Source organism: Mirounga angustirostris, unplaced genomic scaffold (assembly GCF_029215605.1).
Source record: "Mirounga angustirostris isolate CCGP_5_RB_7025 unplaced genomic scaffold, mMirAng1.0.hap1 SCAF_11, whole genome shotgun sequence".
Taxonomy (NCBI): domain Eukaryota; kingdom Metazoa; phylum Chordata; class Mammalia; order Carnivora; family Phocidae; genus Mirounga; species Mirounga angustirostris.
The window spans coordinates 93050046-93066859 of NW_026991719.1; the positions used below are offsets into that span (position 1 = coordinate 93050046).

At 33.7% G+C, this 16814-nt stretch overlaps 1 pseudogene; it reads left to right on the forward strand.

Moving 5' to 3' along the window:
* The first annotated feature begins 13987 nt into the window (after nt 1-13987).
* LOC123840852 (tigger transposable element-derived protein 1-like) lies at nt 13988-15751 on the forward strand (annotated as a pseudogene).
* The last annotated feature ends 1063 nt before the right edge of the window (nt 15752-16814 follow it).

Consider the following 16814-nt stretch of genomic DNA (forward strand, 5'->3'; position numbering starts at 1 on the left):
AGAAAAAGAATTCCCTAAGAAATACGGTTTACAAAATTCAATGGCGGTCAAAATAAAAGTACTAAACAGATTATTTCCCATAGAAAAAATTTTAAAGAATTCACCTGCAAGAAAAGCACTAGGCCTGTTTATCTTCCCAAGGAAACTCTACAAAACTTTTAAAGACTTGTTAACCTCAATGCTTCTAAAACTATTACAGAGCATATATAAAGGAAGAAAATTTCCAAATTATTTTTATATGGCAAATATAACATTGATAACCAAATGAAAACTACAGTCTCATATCACTTACAAATATTTAATGCAAAAACCTTACATAAAACATTAGCAAACAGAATCCAGCAGCACATTAAAAAATAACGTATGATTTGGGATTACATAACTCATTGGGATTTATTTGCGAATGCAGTAGTGGTTCAACATAAAGAGCAAATGAACACAATTACCATATTAATAGAACTAAGAGCGGAAAAACACATTATCATCTTTATAAGATGCCTAAAAGGCATTCTGCTAAATTCAGCAACCATTCATTTTTTTTCAAAAACATTAAATTAAATAGGAATCTATGTATACTTCCATACATAAAACCGTCAGTCTCCAAACCAGCATATTTCTCAATTGGTGTCACAGACTTCCCCCACTAAACTATGCTCACTCTTTCTACTCTTATACTGCATTAGATGTATTAGCCAGCATAATTGGATAAGAGAGAGCAATTGAAAATATAAATCTAAAAGAGGTAAGACTATTTGCAGATGATATGATTATATAACTGAAAACCCAAAAGAATCCATGGAAAATATTATAAATATGCTAAAAATTTAGTAAAGTAGGAATCTATAAAATTAAGATACAGAATACAATAGATCTTATATATAAAACCAAGTAAGTGAAAACAAACTCTAAGACACTGATGAGAAAAAATAATAAAGACACAAGTAAGTGGAAAGATAATTTGTGTTCATGGATCAGAAGAGTTAAGTGATAAAATGTCCGTACTACCAAAGCCATCTATACATTCAATGCAATCCCTATCAGAATTCCAACAGCGTTTTTCAGAGATAGAAAAAACAATCCTAATATTTGTATGGACATACATAAGACCCTGGATAGCCAAAGCAATCTTGAGAAAGATCAAAGCTGGAGGCATCACACTTCCTAATTTCAAACTATGTTACAAACTATAGTGATTAAACTAGTATGGTACTCACATAAAAATAAACACATGGGCTAATGGAACAGAATTGAGGATTGGGAAATAAACCCTTGCATATATGGTCAACTAATATTTGACAAGGGAGCCAAGAATATTCAGTGGGGAAAAGATAGTCTTCCATAAATTGTGTTGGAAAACTGGATACTCACCTACAAAAGAATGAAATTGGATCCCTATTTTACACCCATCACAAAAATTAACTCAAAATGGATTAAAGATTTAAATGTAAGACTGGAAGAAAATAAGGGTAAGGCTCCTTGATTTCAGTCTTGGTAATAATTTGGGGGGGGATATATCACAAAAAGCAAAGCAACAAAAGCAAAAATCAATGAGGGACTACATCAAACTAAAAAGCTTCTGCATAGCAAAGGATACAATCAACAAAATGAAAAGGCAAACTATGTAATGGGGAAAATATTTGCAAACCATATATGATAAAGGACTAATATCCAAAATTTAGAAAGAACTCCCATAACTCAACATCAAAAAACCAAAGAATCCAATTAAAAAAATGGTCAGAGAACCTGAATAGAAATTTTTCCAAAGAAGACATACAGATGGCCAACTGGTACATGAAAAGATGCTCAACATCATTAATCATCAGGGAAATGCAGATCAAAACCACAATGAGATATCACCTCATGCCTGTTAGAATGGCTATTATCAAAAACAAGAGATAAAAAAAAATGCTGGTGAGAATCTGGAGTAAAGGGAACCCTGATGTACTGCTGGTGGGAATGTAAATGGTATAACCACTATGAAAAATGGTATGGAGCCTCTTTAAAAAATTAAAAAGAGAACTACCATCTGATTCAGCAATCCCACTTCTGGGTATATATATCCAAAGGAAAAGAAATCACCATGTCAAAGAAATATCAGCACCCCATGCTCATAGCAGTATTGTTTACAATAGCCAAGACATGGAAACAACCTAAGCGTCCATCAACAAACTAATGGATATAGAAGTTGTGGGATTATATATACATCCATCCATAATGGAATGTAGTTATTATGTGGCATATATATATATATATATGAATATTATTCAGCCATAAAAAGAAGAAAATCCTGCCATTTGCAACAGCATGGTTGCGCTTTGAAGGCATTATGTTAATTGAAGTAAGTCAGACAAAGACAAATACTATATGATTTCACTTATATATGGAATCTAAAAAGCAAACAAAATCCAAACTCAGAAAAAGAGATCAGATCTGTGGTTACCAGAGGTGGGAGGTGGGAGGGAATTGAATGAAGGTGGTCAAAAGGTACAACCTTTCAGTCATAAAACAAACAAGTATTGGGGATGTGATGTTCAACATGATGACTATAGTTAACACCACTGTATGACGTATTTGAAAGTTGTTAAGAGAGTAAATCCTAAAAGTCCTCATTACAAGAAAAAAAATTTTAGTAACTCTATGAGGTGATGGATGTTAACTAAATTTACTGTGGCAATCATTTTGCAACATATGTATGTTAAGTCATTATGCTGCATACCTTAAACTTCTTTGGTGCTGTTTGTCAATTATATCTCAATAAAAGTGGGGGGAAAACCTAAATGCCCTAAAAAACCTAAATGCCCTTCAAGAGCAGAAGAGATAACTTGTGGTTGTATTCATGCAATGGAATATTATGCACAATATAAATGGATATTATACATCTACAGCCAATATTTAAGATGAATATTAAAAATATAAAAAGCATATTGCATAAAAATACAAATGATATAATTCCATTTAAATAAAATTTTATAACATTTGGGTCAATATTATAATATTATTTGGGGATACATATACATGTGGCAAAAGTATAAAAATGAATATTAAAGATAAATACAAAATTCAGGATAGTGGTTTCCTGGAAGAGGGAGAAGCAATAAGGAAGAAAAGGGGAATGTGACCTGAGAAGAGACACGTACACCAGAGTTTTGTAATGTATTATGTATTGAACCACATTTAGTTGAAACCCAGATGCTCATTACATTATTCTTTATATCTATATATCTATACATATACATTATTCTTTATATCTATATATCTATATATCTGTCTAAAATATTACATAATATACTGAATGAAGTATAAGTTGTGAGACTTAGTTATAAGGCGTAGGATGAAGGGTAGACTTGAATTTAGCCAGGTCATTTGTGATCTTTCAGAGAGAAATTGGCCAGATGCTCTATTTGAAGAGTTAAGGAAAGACTTCAAGGTAAGGAAGTACAAGCATTGAGTACATTTTAGTTTTTCTAGAAGTGTGGTCTAAAAGAGTCTATAGTTAGAGGGTAGCAAAGGCAAGGCAGGGATTTTTAATACGAGATCCTAGGTCTAGGTTGAAGGAAAAAATGGTTTTGAAACCTATGCATCCAAAAACATTCAAATCCTAACAGTGATATTTGGTGGGCCCAGATGGTGCTTTAGTTCCATATGAAAACAGATTTGCCTTGGGAAGGAGTAGAGATTCTTCTCCGAAACTCTCCTAATAGTAAAGAGGAGAGGAGGGTAAGGATCCAGAGATTGTGCTTGTCAAGCATTGTGTATAAAAAATCCCTGGGGAACAAAGGGATCAATCTTCCAAGCAGTAAATTAATAACAATGATCATACCATTGGAAATATGACTATGGTAAAAATGTGAATATATACAAACAGGGTATATCATGGGTCTACTTGTTTCTCTAAATGATAAGAATATTCATGTAACACAAACAACCTATAATGACAATGTAATTTTTTTCCCTCTAACACAGCATAAAAATATTTTCTGTCGGATAATTTGAACAAAAATATATGTTAGTTTCTAAGTAAATTGTGGTATTTGTGTCATGGTGTATCATGGTTGGATTAGCTGCCTGCATTCTATAGGTTTAGAATCTCTGGAAGCCTCCATAGTCTTTTTGAGATTCTCACCACTAGATGGTGATGCTGAGGAGCAAGGACTTCAATAAGGTCTCTGACAACAACTTTCCATCAATAGATTCTTTCATCAGACCATAAAGTGTTTATCTGTATTAAAATAAATATCATTGTAACTTAAACAACCAATTAGTAAGTACCCAAGTCTAGGACATGATTGAATATAAAAATAACAAAAGGAGCAAAGACTTAAAAAGAATAATGTGTTTAGTATTGATGAACTTTCTACCTCACTAAACATGCTTTCAGAATTACTGTTTCAGAAAAAGCTGAACGTGTCTACTCGAAATGATGACTCATTATGAAGTCACCTTGAAACTTTAATGGCTCCCAATTTGAGCAAGTCCCTAACTACTGTTAGCCTGTACCTACTGGCTGCCACCCAAGGGTAAGCCAAGCTAGATGGGTAGAAATATGAGCCATATAGGCATGGATCTAAACATTATTTCTTTTCTGAAGTTGGTTTCCTTTTTGAAATGTTTGGCCTCATTTAGTAAATAGTTGAAACTCTGCTTCTAAAATTAGCCTTACATTAACTGTCAGGAAAACATGGTTATATTCTGATTTTCTGCTTTCTGAGAAAAACTTAACTATGTTTGATTGGCTGCTAATAAATTGTTTTAACTGTTCTGGGTCTGGAGCAAAGTTCTTTTGCCCTTGCTTGTTGTTTCTCTTCCTCACCAGAAAGGGAATCTTCAGACAATATTTGACTGGGGACACTATTCCCTCAGCTAATAAGTCACTGGTTGATGTGTACTCTTGCGTGTCACTCATCTGCAGAATAATAGTCGACATGTTTTAAACAGATAGATACTAACAACCTTCCCTTTATCACCAAGGTGTTTCTCCTGAAAAGTAGAAAATAGGAAATAATAACTGATTATGCAAATTTCCCCAAGTGTAAGAGAAAATAATTCTTTTGGCTTTCCCATTACCCCTTTAAGATATGTTCTTTCTCTCTCAGATAAGCTTGGCAGCTAACAAGAGGGTCAAAAATAACTGAAATACCAAGTCTGGGTGACTGAAAAGATGGTGGGACCAATTATCTAAAATAGTAAAGCAGGTTTAGGAGAGAATTTTTTTTTTAAGATTTTATTTATTTATTTGAGAGAGAGAGAATGAGAGAGAGCACATGAGAGGGGGGAGGGTCAGAGGGAGAAGCAGACTCCCTGCCGAGCAGGGAGCCCGATGTGGGACTCGATCCAGGGACTCCAGGATCATGACCTGAGCCAAAGGCAGTCGCTTAACCAACTGAGCCACCCAGGCGCCCGGTTTAGGAGAGAATTTAATGTGAAATTGGTGGCAGGTAGATCCTGGAAAAGATTGCTAAAGGAAACAGTAAAGGAGTTCTTCATATGAAAATATTATCCCATAGAACTAAATCTCAGATAAGATATTCAATATTGACAGAATATTTAGAATATCTGATACTCATATGAATATTCAATATTGACAGAGAGCAGGTAGAACTTAAATGACCTTTCAGTTATTTTTTCAGTACTACAAGTAATGCTTCTTACAGAGCTTTCCTCTCACAAAAGCCCCAAATAGGCTAGTCCATTAAAAGCACCACTAAAATGCTTTCAAAATTCCATAAGTTGGGAGGGGGGCAGGGGTGGAAATGTCAAGTTTTTGAAATAAATCAAACTGGGACTGCAAATAAAGAAAGTTATTTTACCTTTTTTTTTCTTAAACTGGCCATTTATTTTCATCCTCCACAATAGCATGGTCCATTAGTTCCTATTTCCTAAGATAACTAGGGATGGCATTATCTTTATATAATTTCCACATACACTCAATTAGTGTTTTCTACTTACTAATGCAATGCAAAGAATTTGGAGTATTTATTAAAATAATGTCACAAAGTTCCAGATCACCATTCCCCCAAAATAAAAAGTTTACCTCTACGATTTAAAATTTCTTTCTGTGTCATAGTATTTCTCTTGAAGCTTTATCAGCAAACTGGCTTTAAAAAAGAAAGCTGCATTGACGTTCATTTCCATAATTAAGAATATAATTTCTGTCTTTTAAAAGGAATGTAAATTTTCTCAACCATGAGCAAGTACAGTGAGATTTTCCCCAACTTAATTGGATTGAATGTTACAGATAAGCCCAAAAGAAATTACTAATTTTCCCAGAGTCACACTATCTGTAATTGTGGTAGTTGACAGCAGATGATAAATGACACCAATGTTACATTTACACTCAACTGGGTATACTTTCCAAAAGTGAGACAAGGTCTGTGTATCCATATGTTTTCTAAAATGTTGTAATAATGATGGTAGCCGTGATAAGTATAATGACAATGATAAAAATAACTCATTCATTATGCACACTGTTAATGGACAAGTACCATGCAAGGCACTTTACCTCTGCTATCTCATGCATTTGGGTGCTCTGTCTCACATCACACAGCAACCCACAAGAATTCGGTCTGAATTTGTCAGAATTTTTGGTAGGAAGCCCATAATGTATCTTACCTGCCCACATTATTGACTTCAGCACTGTTGATATAAGGTGGGTCTCATACTCTATGTGAGTAGGTTATCTCATAAGAAGAATTAACCCCAAATTCGCCTTTTAGCATTTATTCTTTAAATTTTTCTTAATTTACATACTGTAAAATGTATCCATTTAAAGTGTACAATTCTATGTATTTTAGTGTATTTATTGAGCTGGACAACTATTACCACAATCTAATTTTAGAACATTTTCAACACCTCATAAATGAAATTCCATCTGCACCCAATCTCCCACAAGTGCTCAGCCCTAGGCAACCACCAATCTATTTTCTCTGTATACGGATTTGCTTCTTCTGGACACTTCAGACAAACTGAATCATATAACATGGTGTCCTTGCAATTGACTTATCTCACTTTAGCATAATGTTTTCAAGGTTCATCCATGTTAGACCACATATCAGTACTTCATCCTTTTTCATTGCCAAATAATATTCCATTGTATGGATGTATCACGTTTTTGTTTTATTTAAGTCAACATTGGTTTTTTTTTCCAAATCAGTCAGTGTGACTTTTTGAAATTCATTTAAATGTGGAATAATATTTTTGAAACACTTAAATAGAAAAATGCTGGTCAAACTCAGGAATAGTGATGGTAATATTTATGGCTCTTTTCAAGGTGTAACAAAAAGTACACTTGGAAGATTGTGTGGGACTAAAAAATTAAAACTTTTGATTAACTTATTTTCTAATTTTCTTTTTCTTTCTAGATGGCATAGGATGTATATATATTATATATATGAATTTTATAATATATACATAACATTTTATATTTTTGTATATATGTATATATTATACATATATTTATATATTTTTTCTATATTATATATTTCATATATAAATATGCAATATATAAATATATTAAAGGGCAAACTATAATCACTGTACAAATACATGAATCCATCAGAATATTTCACATGAACATGACTCTTATTTTGGTAATTGGGAATTAGGTTTTGATTTTCTAACTGCTATTAAACTTTGTCTTAAGGAAAGGTTTTCCTAGGTGATGGTATCATATGAGGCATCTTCTAATCTTTATTGAGTGAATAACATTTTAATTTCAAATGAAATTATATATAAATGATATAAATATATAACAGGTGCAAAACTTGCAGCATAAATTGAAACATAAGTGCTGTTATTTTCTGCTTAGACTGTAAGGTCTTCAAAAGAGATAATGAGAACATGCAGAGGTAAGTTAAAAAGAAAATAAATCTTGTGGTTTTTTTAGTTGTTTTTGTAATCAACAGCCATGTTCTTTTTATACCAAACTCTAGGTCAGACTAGAAAATGACATAAAATAAATAAGAATTTTAAATAATAATAGAAAATGTCAAAACTATTTGAAATTATGTAAATTTTAAACCAAGGGTTACACACAAAGAGATATATGGATAATGCATTATCAAAAAAATAAATGAATAAATTAACACTAGTAGTGTTTGGGAAACATAACATATGAATAATCTAGTTTTCTTATGATGTTTATTTTCTTTTATAGTGTGTTAAAAGAAGGCTTGTTGCACTCAATTTAAGAAATTGTACTAGGTCTTTGGAAAACTTATGCATCTTATGAAAGAGGTTTATTTTCCTCATTTGTATTAAATAGCTTATATCATTCATATCCTTTTTGGCTATATTTTGTCTTTTCAGGATTAGATGATTAACACTGCTTAGAAAATAACATCAGATCTAAACCACATAAAAGGTTTGGTTTTTACCTCGTTTTACAGTCCGATGTACCAACAAAGTATATGTCTCGTACTTTTTGTCATTGTTCCAATCCCCCAAATTATGACCTAGTTAATCCCAATATACTTTTTATATTTTTAAAATTCCTCAAAGTCTTTTATTTATGTGAGAATACAGTTTTAAGGTAAACAGACAATGTTAACTTGACTACACATTATCAACATCTGGAAAGCTTTAAAAATTTAGGGCTTCATTTACACTCTCAGAGAGTCTTATCACACTCTCAGAGAATTTTATATAATCCGTGTGGTGCGTGGTTTTCTGGCATGTGGATTTTTCATAGCACCCCAGGAGATTTTAACATACAACCAATGCTCAGAACCACTGTTCTAGGAGTTTACATTAAACAGAGGCAATTTTCCATAGCAACTTTCATGACTAACAAGATATGCTATCACAATATTTTCCTACTAGCTCTTACATTTTGGGGATCCACCAGAACCAGGCATTGAAGTTGGGAGGGTGAATTTTGTCCACATGAAAGCTGGTCGTTTTTCTAGAAGACCTAGAATTTCAATCAAATAACACTGAGGAGAAGGCCAGGCTTCTGTTGTTGTTGCTGGTGCTGTTTAATTCGCTAAAATTAAAATACTTCCTAAAAGACAGAAAATTCTACATCATCATTCGGCAAGGTGAAGCTGTTTATAAGCACTTTCTTGGTTTGGATTTATAGGGCAAAATTCTAGAGGCTTATGACTTCCTATGTGCCATCTGGAGATGTGCCACCAGATGGCATGTGGGTGGCAATGATCATATGGCTGAAATAGAAAATTTCAAATGAATTTTAGGTAACTAAATCAAAGAGATTATATCATGTTTCCCCAGAGACTCATGATTTTTCTATCGAACTAGAGCTACATCAAGTCAAGCCTAAAAATAAATTCAATGCTGATAATTATATACCCAGTTTTGATTAAGATTTAAGTTAATTTATTTATTTTTAAAATGTTTTCTCAAATATTTAATATATTTGCTCACAAATAAAGGGCTAATAATAAGAAGCAATAGTTCCTTACTCACCAGAAGGAACCACTTTGTTTTTGTTGGTTACTTACATGTTTCTTAATTTGTCTACATGATAGATGAGGATGTAGTGTTTTAAAAGAAAAACAAACATATTTAGAAGTTAGTAATATTTTCAAAAAAAATTTTGACGGCTGACAACTAGTGTTTCAATGTAACACTGGCTCTATAAACTAGAAAAGAAGTCATCTTGATTTTGTACTGAGTTTTCCATGACATTATTCTACTCCTAGACACCTGATTATACCTCTTTGAGGTACTGAAAGCACTTTGAGTACTGAAAGCACTACAGCATTTCTTCTGCTATTGACAGAAGTCTCTTGACTACCATAGGCTTTCTTTTTCTGCTAACTGGTGCTTGACTCTTACCTTGTAATTAATTATCTTCTGTTTATTTAGCTAATGTAGAAATTGAATTTTTGCTCCACATAAGTTTCCAAAATCCAGTGGTGAGAGAGGTGTGGGCTCAATGTGTATATGAAGACCATTTTCTCTGCAATTGGGGAAAATTTTACCTACAAAAGGGGTTGGGTTTATTCTATGCCAAGACATTGTTACTAGATGTTTATTGTTTAGTTATTTAATCCACATAGAAAAAGTAGTTTCTTCACCAAAAGTTTTAGCAATATTTAAAGGCATTTCCAGATTTCCCTTTAGCATGTTTTCTGAAAGTTTTCAAATTATGAATCTCGATCCATTATGTTTTTGATATGTTATGACCAAAGCAAAGCCTTCCTTCCCTCCTTCTCTCTGTCTTCCTCTCTCCCTCTCTCTTTCTCATAAGTATGTATAAACATGTAACTCACAAAAATTAAAAATATTTTGAAATTCATTATTCTAGAACATAGATTAAGACAGATTTAAACAAAAAATCAGAGTTTTCCTTTTTAAATTTATTATGTTATGTTAGTCACCATACAATACATCATTAGTTTTGGATGTAGTGTTCCATGATTCATTGTTTTCATATAATACCCAGTGCTCCATGCAGTATGTGCCCTCCTTAATACCCATCACCAGGGCTAACCCATCCCCCCACCCCCTTCCCCTCTAAAACCCTCAGTTTGTTACTCGGAGTCCGTTACTCGGAGTCCATAGTCTCTCATGGTTCTCCCTCTCTGATTTCCCCCCCTTCATTTTCCCCTTCCTTCTCCTAATGTCCTCCATGTTATTCCTTATGTTCCACAAATAAGTGAAACAATATGATAACTGACTTTCTCTGCTTGACTTATTTCACTTAGCATAATCTCCTCCAGTCCCATCCATGTTGATGTAAAAGTTGGGTATTCATCCTTTCTGATGGCTGAGTAATATTCCGTTGTATATATGGACCACATCTTCTTTATCCATTCATCTGTTGAAGGGCATCTCGGCTCTGTCCACAGTTTGGCTATTGCAGACATTATTGCTATGAACATTGGGGTGCATATGGCCCTTCTTTTCACTACATCTGTGTCTTTGGGGTCAATACCCAGGAGTGCAATTGCTGGGTCATAGGGTAGCTCTATTTTTAATTTTTTGAGGCACCTCCACACTGTTTTCCAAAGTAGCTGTACAAATTTGCATTCCCACCAACAGTGTAAGAGGGTTCCCCTTTCTCCACAGCCTCTCCAACATTTGTTGTTTCTTGCCTTGTCAATTTTTGCCATTCTAACTGGTGTAAGGTGGTATCTCAATGTGATTTTGATTTGAATTTCCCTGATGGCTAATGATGATGAACATTTTTTCATGTGTCTGTTAACCATTTGTATGTCTTCTTTTGAGAAGTGTCTGTTCATGTCTTCTGCCCATTTTTTGACTTGATTATTTGTTTTTTTGGGTGTTGAGTTTGAGAAGTTCTTTATAGATCTTGGAAATCAGCACTTTGTCTGTAGTGTCATTTGCAAATATTGTCTCCCATTCTGTGGTTTGCTTCTTTGTTTTGTGGACTGTTTCCTTTGCTGTGCAGAAGCTTTTTATCTTGATGAAGTCCCAAAAGTTCATTTTTGCTTTTGTTTCATTAACCTTTGGAGATGTATCTTGAAAGAAGTTGCTGTGGCTCATGTTGAAGATGTTACTGCCTATGTTCTCCTCTACTATATCATTCTTAAAGGGTCTATCCAACAAGAAGGTCTAACAGCTGTAAATCTCTATGCCCCAAACATGGGAGGAGCCATCTACGTAAGCCAACTGTTAACCAAAATAAAGAGTCATATTGATAATAATATGTTAATTGTAGGAGACCTCAATACTCCACTCTCAGCAATAGACAGATCATCTAAGCAGAAAATCAACAAAAAAAAAAACAAGAGCTTTAAATGACACACTGACCAGATGGACCTCATGGATATATACAGAACATTCCACCCTAAAACAACAGAATACTCATTCTTCTCGAGCACACATGGAACTTTCTCCAGAATAGACCACATACTGGGTCACAAATCAGGTCTCAACCGATACCAAAAGACAGATTATTCCCTGCATATTCTCAGACCATGATGCTTTAAAACTGGAAATCAATCACAAGAAAAAATTTGGCAGAAATTCAAACACTTGGAAGTGAAAGACCACTCTGCTCAAGAATGTTTGCATCAACCAGGAAATCAAAGAAGAGTACTTACTTTGACCACTGAGCTAAGACTGAATAATATTGTGTAAGAATAGAATATATTATACAATGGCTATATGCTCAAACAACTCAGATATAATACAACTATAAAAAAGAGGAAGACAATGGACAAAGCCTATGAAAAAGAATTATAATAAACATGTTGTGATTCCCATATAGTTGTGACCATGAATAAAATGATATAACTCTAAATTAAATTCTAATGAAAAGAGATGAAAGAAGAGATTAGCTAATACCTGAGTTGTTCATAGTAAAGAACCAATATTCTATAACCAAAAATAAGAGCAACTTAACAGTATTTTATAAAGACACTGATAAAAAGATATTAGCTAAAATCAAACATTCTTAATACTCAAAATATACTCCACTCATATTAAAATAAACAATCAATGGGGTGCCTGGGTAGCTCAGTCAGTTAAGTGTCTAAGATCTTGATCTCAGCTCAGGTCTTGATCTCAGGGTCATGAGCTCAAGCTCTACATTGGGCTCCACACTGGGTGTAGAGCCTACTTAAAAATAAATAAATAAATAAATAAATAAATAAATAAATAAATAAATAATAAATAAATAAATAAAAATAAACAAACAATGGAGGAATAAACCATAATCTATTAAATGGTTACACATAGTAAGTGGTAGGAAATAAGCTAAGGGGGAAGAAATAAAAGGTGATCTTTTTAAGTACATCTTGTTTTCTGTATTTGATTTTAGAATCATGTAAATATTTCATCTAGCTATAAACAAAAAATAATATTTAAATCCATAGAAATAAACTTTTTTAAAAAAGAAACTGTATTTTTACCCGATTGGTGCCCTCACCACACAGTAAAATACATTAAAACATTAAACAAAGTGAGATTAAAACACAGTAATATGTTTGAACATCCCTAGTGAGATATAACCTAAGTAAAAATATAACTGCAAGACAAATCTTAAATTGTATTCAGCAATCATACTGTGAGCAATAATGTTAGTATTGTTATTCTGAGACTGGTGTGTGGATACTGTGGTAAGAACAAATGAGGGATATTTAATTCTGTCATCCTCTGTGTCCTTGAGAACTGAGATTGTTGGCATGGGAGAAATAAAGATGTAAGATAACAAGATGTGGTAAAAATTCTGTAGACCAGTTTTGTCAGTGGTAAAGGCCAAGAAACAGTGGCAAACCCAATAACAGTGAACTTCTTTAGGGCCCAAACTGTGGTCTTGTAATACCTTTTCCCATTCAAAGGAACAAGGACCACGTGAAGAATATGTAATTCCATATCAGAGGCAGGAAGTGTACAAGATGACCCTGAAACAACTTGTCCTGACAAATAGAACAAAAACCATCAGAGACAACTAGTGGTGTGGCAAAAAGAAAACAAAGGCAGCTATTGGTGTGGCAAAAAGTAGTGTCACAATTCAAGAGTCAATTTGAAGAATGTCTCACTGGCAAAAATAGACAAAAAGAAGTTGAACATCAATATGGAGGGTAATTTCAATGGATTGAAACATGAAATATTTTCAAATTCATCCATTGATAATACAGCCATACCTCATTTTATTGTGTATTGCTTTATTGCCCTCTACAGGTATTGTATTTTTTTAAACAAATTTAAGCTTTGTGACAATCCCATATTGAGCAAATTTATGGGTGCCATTTTTCCAATAGCATTTGCTCACTTTATGTCTCTGTGTCACATTTCAGTAATTCTTGCAATATTTCAGACTTTTCCATTAGTATTATATTTGCTATGGTGATCTGTGCTAAGTGATCTTTCATGTTACTATTGTAATTGTTTTGGTGCACCATGAACTACACCCATATCATGGTGAACTTAATTGGTAAATGTGTGTATTCTGACTGTTCCACCAACCAGCCATTCCCCTCTCTCTCTTCCTCTATTTGGGCCTTCCTGTTCCCTGAGACACAACAATATCAAAATTAGGCCAATTAATAACCCTACCATGGCATCTAAGTATTCGAGTAAAAGGAAGAGTCACTTATCTCTCACTTTAAATCAAAAGCTAGCAATTATTAAGCTTAGTGAGAAAAGCATTTTGAAAGCTGGGATAAGCAAAAGCTGGGCCTCTTGCACCAAACAGCCAAGTTTTAAATGCAAAGAAAAAGTTCTTAAAAGAAATTAGAAGTACTACACCAGTGAACACACAAATGATAGGAAAGAGAAATAGCCTTATTGTGGACATGGAAAAAGATTTAGTGGTCCAGATAGAAGATCAAATGAGCCACAGCATTCCCTTAAGCTAAAGCCTACTCCAGAGAAAGGCCTTAACTCTCTTCAATTCTATGAAGGCTGAGAGAGGTGAGGAAGCTGCAGAAGAAAAGTTTGAAACTAGCAGAGGTTGGTTCATTAGGTTTACAGGAAGAAGCCATCTCCATAATATAAAAGCGCCAGGTGAAGTAGCAAATGCTGATGTAGAAGATGCAGCAAGTTCTCCAGAAGATCTAGCTAAGACAATTAATGAAGGTTGCTACACTAAACAACAGAGTTTTAATCTAGATGAAACAGCTGTATACTGGAAGAAGATGCCACCTAGGACTTTCATAGCTAAAGAGGAGAAATTAGTGCCTGACTTCAAAGCTTCAAAGGACAGGCTGACTCTCTTGAAGGGGTTACTGCAGCTGGTGACTTTAAATTGAATCCAATGCTCATTTCCATTTCAAAAATCTAGGGCCCTTAAGAATGAGGCTAAATCTACTCTGCCTATATTCTATGAATGGAACAACAAAACCTGGATGATAGTACATCTGTTTACAACATGGTTTACAGAATATTTTAAGTCCACTACTGAGACCTACTGCTCAGAAAAAAAGGTTTTTTTCAAAATATTACTGCTCTTGCACAATGTATCTGGTCACCTAAGAGCTCTGATGTAGATGGACAATGAAATTAATGCTGTTTTCATGCCTGCTAACACAACATCCATTCTGCAGCCCATGGATCAAGAAGTTATTTCGACTTTCAAGTCTTATTATTTAAGAAACACATTTTGTAAACATATAGCTGCCATAGAGAGTGATTCCTCTGATGGATCTGAGCAAAGTAAATTGAAAACCTTCTGGAAAGGATTCAACATTCTAGATTCTATTAAGAACACTTGTGATTCATGGGAAGAAGTCAAAATATTAACATTCACAAGAATTTGGAAGAAGTTGACTCCAACTCTCATGGATGACTTTGAGAGATTCAAGACTTCAGTGGAGGACACAACTGTGGATGAGGTAGAAATAACAAGAGAACTAGAATTAGAAGTAGAGCCTGAAGATGTGACTGAATTGCTACAGTCTCATGATAAAACTTGAGTAGATGGGGAGGTGTTTCTTATGGATGAGCAAAGAAAGTGTTCTCTTGAGATAGAATCTACCTATGGTGAAGACTGTTGACATGACAACAAAGGATTTAGAACATTACATTAACTTATTTGATAAAGCAGCAGCAAGGTTTGAGAGAACTAACTTCAGTTTTGAAAAAAGTTCTATTGCAGGTAAAATGCTTTCAAATAGCATCATATGCTACAGAGAATTCATTTATGAAAGAAAGAGTCTATCAATGCCACAAACTTCATTGTCATCCTATTTAAAGAACTTGCTACAGCCACCCCAACCTTCAGCAACTACCACCCCTCCTCAGCCAACAGCCATCAACATCAAGGAAAGACCCTCCACCAGCAAAAAGAGTATAACTGACTGAAAGCTCAGATGATGGTTAGTATTTTTTAGCAATAAAGTATTTTTTAATTAAGGTATATACATGTACATTGTTTTCTTAGACATAATGCTGTTGCACACTTACTTAATAGGCTACAGTATAGTATAAACATAACTCTCATACACACTGGGAAATTTAAAAATAAATCATTTGACTCACTTCCCTGTGATATTTGATTTATTGCAGTAGTTGGAACCAACCTGCAATGTCTTTGAGGTATGCCTGTAATAATAAAATTGATCACCATTAGAGAAACAACCTATTATTTTGGAAATTAATGGGCAAATTGAAAAAAAGCTACAAATACATGTCTTATTTTCTTGTATGAAATAAACTATTCAAAAACAACCAAATAGTAGATGAGAGGAAATTTCTGTTTGTAAAATTGTTCCTGTTATTAAGTGAATAAAGGATAGAATATTGTCATTTTAAAACCACTAATGAATTGTTAGATCTAGGCGTTGGACATCAATGGAATCTGACATCACAAATAATCACAATAACAATAACAGCAACCTAAAATCCATTATGTGCCTCTTGGTGGAAGAATACACCACCACTTTTGAAGTGTTTGTGAAAACAAAATGGAAACTTGATAAAGTTTTTAGCTTTCACAGCTAATTTACAGAAGGTACAGAAACAGAGGGACAAAGTAGCTAAAATCAGAGAAGTAATCAGAAAAATGATGACAAAAAAGAATCTTCAAAGCAGCCAAAGAGAAACAATACTTTAGTGAGAAAACATTGAAATACATTGAACTTCTCATTAAAACCCATGGAGGCTACAAGGAAATGGCACCACATTTTTCAAATGCTGGAAGAAAACTATCAATCTAGAAGGCTATATCCAGAAAAAATATCCCTCAGGAATGAAGAGGAAATCAAGATATTCTCAAATGAAAAAACAAAACAAAACAAAACAGAGAATCTGTCACCAGCAGATTTACCTTAAAAGAATGTCTCTAAGTATGTCCTCTATATAGAAATGATAAAATAAGGAATCCTGAAATAATCAGGAAAGAGGAAAGAAAATGGTAAACAAAAATATCAGTAAATACATTTTCC